Source organism: Octopus bimaculoides, chromosome 1 (genome assembly GCF_046866305.1).
Source record: "Octopus bimaculoides isolate indiv1 chromosome 1, ASM4686630v1, whole genome shotgun sequence".
NCBI lineage: Eukaryota > Metazoa > Mollusca > Cephalopoda > Octopoda > Octopodidae > Octopus > Octopus bimaculoides.
In genome coordinates this window covers 41,933,855-41,942,089 of record NC_142928.1, presented here as the reverse complement: position 1 = coordinate 41,942,089, position 8,235 = coordinate 41,933,855, and the positions used below count along the sequence as shown (strand labels likewise).

General features: G+C 36.2%; 1 long non-coding RNA gene across 1 annotated transcript; it reads right to left on the bottom strand.

The window, feature by feature from the left end:
- Nucleotides 1–7,628, bottom strand: LOC149137533 (uncharacterized). Its single transcript, XR_016241495.1, has 2 exons — nt 6,934–7,628; nt 1–3,763 (listed from the first exon to the last, which is right to left on the bottom strand). It is a non-coding gene; the product is annotated as an uncharacterized LOC149137533 (long non-coding RNA).
- Nucleotides 7,629–8,235: the final 607 nt, after the last annotated feature.

Sequence of the window (8,235 nt, the reverse complement as noted above, 5' to 3'; positions counted from 1 at the left end):
TTTATTTGAAGGAGTGAAGAAGCATGGCTCAGTGGTCAGAGCATCAGGCTTACAATCATGACCAGGCTGTGTGTTGTGTCCTTGAGCAAGACACTTTATTTCATATTGCACCAGTTCACTCAGCTGTAGAAATGAGTAGCAACATCACCGGTGACAAGCTGTATCAGCTTTTGCCTTTTCCTTGGACAACATTGGTAGCTTGAAGAGGGGAAACCAGTACACATGAGCAACTGCTGGCCTTCCACAAACAAACTTGCCCAGGCTTGTGCCTCAAAGGGGAGCTTTCTAAGTGCAATCCCATGGTCATTCATGACCAAAGAGGGTCTTTACCTTTTGCTCTTTACGCGAAGGAAGACATTTTTGTATGAGGAGATGGTATCTGAGTTGGCATGTGGATGTAATTTGTAAATCTGTTGGGTTCTGTAATTACAAAAATAATAATTATAATATATAAATAGAATGGGGTTGGAGATGTTAAAAGGTCACCCATTCACCCAACATATCATAAGCTGATATTTAACAAAAGAAAAAAAAATCACACAGTCTAAGAATTCTGCCAAGAATGAAACTACTAGTAACTGTGAAGCATTGGATTTTCCAAAACCCACAATACATAAAAGTATATGCATTCCTTAATTTAACATCTATCTTTATATTCTAACATGACTTAGCAAAATACTTATTATTAAGGCATTATTTTTACGGTAGGATGTTCTTACTGCTGGTAAAGTCCTTCCTGTCAATATATATATTTATATATTACATATAATCAAATACATGTGTGTGTGAGTCTAAAACATTAAGCAATCTCTTCCTTTTTCATCAACAAACTAGAACATTTGAATATATGTATATACATATATAGTTTCTGTTACCTAGGTGACCAAATTAGCAATGGTGGAGGAAGTTCAGAGAGCTATTACCTCTGTTGGCAACAAAAGGGCTCTCTCTCAGAGTGAAAGGTAGGCTATATGATGCTTGTGTGCAAACAGCTTTACTCCACAGTTTATGAGACATGGGCTCTGAATGCAGAAGACATGCATAGACCGGAGAGAAATGAAGGTAGTCTGCTCCATTGAATGTGCAACATCAATGCACATATATATGACAAAGTGCAAATGTATTAAGAGAAAAGTTGGGCATAAGAAGAATCAAATGTTGCATGCAAGAGAGAAGACTATGTTGGTTTGGACATGTGATGCGTATGAAAGAGGACAACTGCATAAAGAAGTGCTGATCATTGAAAGTAGATGGTACCCACGGAAGAGGGGGACCCAGGAAGACATAGTATGAAGTGGTAAGGACTGATCTCAGGATGTTGGGCCTCACAAAGGAAATGACAATGGACTGAGATGTCTGGCAATATGAAGTTCTTGAGAAGACCTACCCACATCAGTGAAACTGAGTTCTAGAAGTGCTGTGTCTCACCCACACTTAAGAAAATTTCTCACACACTCTACCACAACAAACCACATCTCTACATTTCTTCTCTTCTTCACATTTCCACTTCATGCACTAGGTTTACTGCCCACTCTCCAAACCTGTCCTCTTGGCCCTCTGCTAGCTTCTGACCTGTGTGTTCCACCCATGCTCTGTCTCACTGTATCATTGTGTATACCTGGCACTTTGCCACCATCTCTATCCTGCTGTCTCTCTCTCTCTCTCTCTCTCCTTCTCCTGCACTTCCTTCAGGTTGGGTAACCACATATTTCCTTTGCAGCAGCGCATTTGCTTCGGTCTTCATTCCTGATCTCTCTCTCTCTTTCTCCGGCCAGGTAACCTTGTATCTCCTCTACAGTAAGACACCTGTATGTCTCTCTGCCTCACTATAACCTTTCATCATCCAACACAAGATCACCTTCTCCAATGCCCCCTCATCTCTCAACAGTTATTTTTCTGTCTTGCAAATATTTGGTGACTCTGTCAGTGCAGGTGCCACTTAGAAGCACCCAGTCTGCATTGTAAAGTGGTTGGCATTTAGAAGAGCATCCAGCTGTAAAAACCTAGCTAAAACTGACCTCACCTGTGCTTGTGCCACATAAAAAACACTAAGTCCACTCTGCTGAGTGGTCGGTGTTAGGAAGGGCATCCAGCTGTAAAAATCCTGCCAAACAGTTACAGAAGTCTGGTGCAGGCTTCTGCCTGGCTAGCTCTTGTCAAACCATCCCACTCATGCTAGCATGAAAGGCAGACGTTAAATGATGATGATGATATATATATATATATATTCATACACACACACATGTATACGTACATATATATACATACAGAGAGAGAGAGAGAAATTAATTAGTGGTGCGTTAGCAGCATTTTATTTCATTGCTATTTGTTCTGTTATACCATAGAAGGTATTTATAGATTTTTTTCACGATTGTAAACAACAGATTTGTGTATGCAATATTGTAGAGAGAAAAGGCAGAAAAGATCCAGACATGCTAAGTTTTAATCTTTAAATTCATTTTTTATCAGCAACTGTACTCCACCTAATGATAGTGGGTTTTATAAGCAGTGTTCATGGACAGTAAAAAGACCATTGCTGCTGATGAAATCCTTATTCAAGAATTGAAGAAATGAATCAGTGTATGTCAGGTTGTTTTCTGCTTTTTCTGTTCATGACTATATGCAGAAATGTTGTTTACAAGCACTGATAAATACAGCAGGATGAAAAAGTTATTCTATAGATATATTCTATAATAGAGTATAGCAACACACATACACGCATACACGAATATGTCATATTGGTACATAATCAAATACAAATTTCCTAGTCATACTTGTATAAGAGCACATTTTCATATATAAGGCCACTATTCAAACACCTAGGATACGTAGAATTGTTGAAAATTTATGTTTACTGATTTCTTAATTTTCAAAATAACAAAAGAAAAAAAGAAAACTAAACATGTAGGGAAAAAAATCTTTCCATAAAGTTTTCATTTGGAAAGAAATTTTGCTTTAGGAATGCTTGATTATTGTGCTGAATATATATATTATATTTTCATTCAGATTGCATAACTTTGTCACTACAACTAAATGGTTATATTAATTAGTTTAAGAACTCCAGCTTATAAGTTGACAGTCTTTTGACAGTTTTCTTTTTAAGAGACCTGCCATTGAAATTTTCATCAAAATTCATGTTTATATTACGCATATTTTCACCATTTTTGCCAATAGTATATTGTGAATACTGAAACAGAAGGGAACCATAAGGTAAACATGAACATCAATCTCCTAAAATAAAAGTCATGTGACATGCTACATTTATAAATATAGCAAACATTATGCATGTGTGTTTGTTTGTGTGTGAGCAGATGTTTATAAAGTGGGTAAAAGATTATTAGGATCACACATGTAATATATAATTCCACTCTGAAAACTTGACAGTGGCAGCACAATTAAAAATACTGCATTATTATAAAACTAGATAACGTAATATGTTTCTGTAAAACTGTGCCACCAATTGTATTTTAAATGTAGCCATTGGAAAAACTTTGATTTCAAACTGTCAGTGACCTTATGTGATGAAAAGGTAACTACTTTATCTGTTTTCATGTTTAATGCTTGGTTCTAAGAACTTGTATTTAATTCTTTGAAAGACAAGGGTCATATGTAGAACATTAGTTACTCTTCTGTACGATCATAGAACACATATATTTGTTGAGCATTATTCTTTTCTTCTTCCATTAACTGGAGATTTACTATGATTATTCCAAAAGAGATGAGATTTAGAAACAGCAGCCAAAATATCAATAGAAATTCAGTCCTGCAAATAAAAGAAAAAAATACTAAAATTAGCTGTAGGATGTGAGTATGTGTGTGTGTGTGTGTGTGTGTGTCTCTCTCTCTCTGCGTGTGTGCACATAGACACACACAAAAATAATGTACACACGGACACACAGTACATGGAAATAGTAATAATCCTTCATAGCATTGAAGAGGTCATGTTAGTACAGTGCTAGTTCATGAAGGTTTTTGTGAGTGACTGAATCATGTTTATCATATCAAGATGTCCAAAGCAGTATGTCACTAATGGGTCCTTGCTCAGCATACATCTCTCCAGCAAATTGTATACAACTCTATCCAAAGACATCAATGATTGTGAAAGGACTGCTAAACAGTCTTTGTTTGGCAGGATATTTTTACCAGGAGATATTTACAACGGCAGGTGTAAGCCTTGCTGTCAGATATTTAGTAAATGTCCAAGCAGTGGACCCATACAATAGATGATTCCATCACTGTTCAGAACCTTCTCTTAAGATCATCAGGTAACAAATGACTTCCAAATGATACTAGGGCCATCAAAAACAGCCCATGCTTTTGCAGAGATGAATTAGGGATGTGATATTATTTCCTAAATATACAAAGAAGCCTACATTTATGTAATTCTCCCTATTAAGCCTTCCTGATGGTAGCAGACATATACAGTCTCTGTAGAATTGACATACAAACCCAAATCGGCTGCTTTTTTAAGGTCATGCAGAAGATGTCTTTACAGAGAGCAATATCATCAGCATACTTTGCATTGTGGTTGAGTGATAAGAAGGAGGGTGAACTTTGTTAGAGTGAAGCAGAGTTTTTTAATTTTGTCAATTAAAATATGAAGGACATAGTCCTGGCATATGATAAGGAACAATGAAAGCATATCACTTTGCTAGGCATCTATCTGCACTGATGCCAAAGAAGTTGGTGTGTCTTAATTAGGTGATTGTAGTTTAGCTCTTGTAAAGTATCATTACAACTGCTGCTACTTCTTGAAGTTCATTTTGCTTCAGTGTACCCAGTCAAAAGCTTTTGAGAAGTTCACAAACAGAAAGACAACTTGAAGATTTTTAGCCTTGACTACCTCAAGTACCTACCAGCCATGTGATTAAGACAACTCACCTGACTAGTCTCCTTATGGTTTACAATATTTTAGCCATGTGAAAACCCATCTTAAATATAGGAGAATATAGAGGAGGACCTCACTGCAACAGCGAGATGGTTGAATCTATGTTGAAGTACCACCCATTGACTTAATTTACTAATTTCTAACATTGTCATAATGTCAAACATTTTGAGAGAAGGTACAGTCAATTAAATCTATCATTGTATTTGACTAGAACTTTATTTAGTAAATTTTGGGAAGTACACACCCACACGCGTTTCACTAAGAAAAAAAAAAACCTCGGATTTTTTGCATGGAATCAAGTGCCCTGATGTCCTAATGTGTCGCAAGCCCCTTATTTTTGTTTGGAAAAAAGGTTGGGTGGCAAACTGTCCTCCCCTCCCAGAATCATTGTAATTTTTTTTTTCGTTGAATGAATTACGGTGGCCTCATAATATGTCATAAAACACTTTTTTGGGTCCGGAAAATGGGAGGGGGTGGAATCCTCGGAAATTTTACTTCCCACCCTCAACATTTTACAGAAATACGTTTTCGACAATGTGGATTACATGGTTCGTTATTAAATATATATTTACTAGTTGGTACTATGTAAATTAATATGTAATAAGGGGTTTGCGGCACATTAGGAAGTCAGGGTATTTGATTCCTCTCAAAAAATCCAAAGTTTTTTTGTTTTTTTCCTTAGTGAGACACGTGCGGGTGTACTTCCCAAAATTTACCCTTTATTTTAACGAACCTAAAAGAATAAAAGATTAATTTAACTTTGGTAGGGTTTGAACTCAGAGCGTAGTAGAAACATTAACTAATTACCACAAAGAATTTTGTCCGAGTCTAACAATTCTGCTGTTGACTTGATTTATTATCACGTAAAAATAATTTTCATTAGTTTTTTTTCTTCTTTTCGCCAATACCAACAATGGGGCATATAGTTGTATTTTATCCACTCCAATTAATTACAACTAAGGATCTGTTTTAGTTTGACAACCCGAGAACCTTTTTATGCCTTCTACAAGTAGAAAAACTGAGTGAGGTTAGAAAAAAATTAGTACCCAGGTTCAATTATTCTAAGTTTGTACTTCCAGCGTTGGACAGTTTTAGGGAAGACGAATTCAGAAATAATGTGAAGCATAACGATGCAGTGAGAAGATACATAGGTTTGGGTGAGTAGTAAAGAGTTCTTAAGTTCATGAACCAATGGAAGACAAGACATAATAGGTCAAAACAATATCTTCCCGTAGCTGCACAAACTATAGCCAAATGAGTCTCAATGTGGTCACACGAACTGTTAGAAATAGCAGCCAAATCGTTTCCTAAGCATTCTTTGTCTTAAAAAATAGGAAAGACATTAGATAATGCAGTCCCAGAAAAACTGGGATGGCCACGGCTAGAACGCTTTTGACCACAGATCCACAAGATCATGGCTGACCTGAGCGAACAAACAACTGTAGCCAGTTACGAAACAGATCTAGTTTATCTTCGGACGCAACGCCTTATATCCAGTACGATTCAAACAAGAAACAGGAACACATCATGTTAAAATTATTGTACTAAAAGCTTCTCATTTTTTTTTCTCTTACACCCCTCTAAAAAATTAATTTAATTCGATTCCGTTCAAGATATCGATGACGGTTCACTAATAATCGACAATCGGAATGAATTTTCGATAACGTGTAGATCAGTCAACAAATCAGGGCTTTTTAAAAAATGCAATCAAATGATATTCCGAACCCCAACTGTAGAACTACCTGCAGAGAAAAGTAAACAAAAACGAAAACATACGGTGTTTATGTTTTCAATCTAAGATTAGAAGAAAACGACAATAAAATATTTGGCGATCTTATTTTTATATATCACCATCAACAACAACGATAAAGGTTGTTTATTATGTTTGGCAATTGAAAATATCTAAGGTGGTGTTATCTATTGTACACACAATATATATATACTGTGCATGTGAGTATTTATATATGTATACAGGTAAATGCCGATACTATCGGATGACGTTTTAATTCATGACATTTAGCAAAGTTAAACTTATTCCAACGTACCGTATTGCAGCAACTGATAACAGAAGATACATTCTCTACAAATATAACAATAATTTCGAGGTTAACCTGCGATTATCGGTAACGGAGAAAATTAGTTATCAGTCGAATATTAGTCCATGTTGCGCCTGCTGGATCTTTTCATCGGAATGTGTTAGTATGATAAGATATTTCAAGTGTGTCTGTGCGCAAGTGTGTGTAGTGTGTGTGTGAATGTGTAGTGTGTGTACAAGGCCTCTAAAATAAATTTTGTAAAGCAGAAAAAAACGACATTCGCCCACATCCCGGATGATGTCCTTTCACAGTTCAAGAGAACTCCGAGGTGTTTTTTTTTTTTAGGAAGGTGTTCCCAGCAAATATTCACGGATCCTCTATGGCTCGCTGAGCCCTAGATCAATGTACATCTTGAACCTAAATTTTATAGGTCAGGCGCGCGAGTGTGTGTTTGTGTCTCTGTATGCAGGCGCGACGGTGTAAAGGATAGCTTCCCAACCAGGTGGTCTCGAGTTCAGTCTGGGAAAGTGTCCAGTGTGTATATATCAGGGTGTGTGTCTTGGTGTTTGAATTGTGTTTGTCCTCCACCGGCATTGGTTTGTTTACGCCCCCCGTAACTTAGCTATTCAGCAAAAGTGTTTGACAGAATAAGTAGCAAATTTATTTGTTCGACTAAAATTCTTCGAGGCAGTGCCCACTGCATAAGCAGTTTAATGACTGAAACAAAAGATAAAAATGTTGTGTGTGTCATCGACACTGAGAGGTAGATGAATCGTACTTTCTTCCTCATATTACAAGCTCTTTCGGCTCTCTCTCTCTCTCTCTCTCTCTCTCTCTCTCTCTCTCTGTATATATATATATATATATATATATATATATATATATATATATATATATATATATATATATATATATATATATATGTATACATGTCTCTTAAAGGATAGAGCTCAAAATCAATGCATTGAAGATACTTTATTGCAGCAACAATTATAATAACAGAAACAACCACAATAAGCCAAACCTATGCACGTTTCAATAGGGTATCCCGGAAAAATAAACCACATCATAAGATGTCTCGTAAAATATTGTAACAAATTACAACATATTACAAATTTCTGGATACTCCATCTCATCAGGGTCGCATGAGTATCCAGAAATTTGTAATATGTTGTAATTTGTTACAATATTTTACGAGACATCTTATGATGTGGTTTATTTTTCCGGGATACCCTATTGAAATGTGCATAGGTTTGGCTTATTGTGGTTGTTTCTGTTATTATAATTGTTGCTGCAATAAAGTATCTTCAA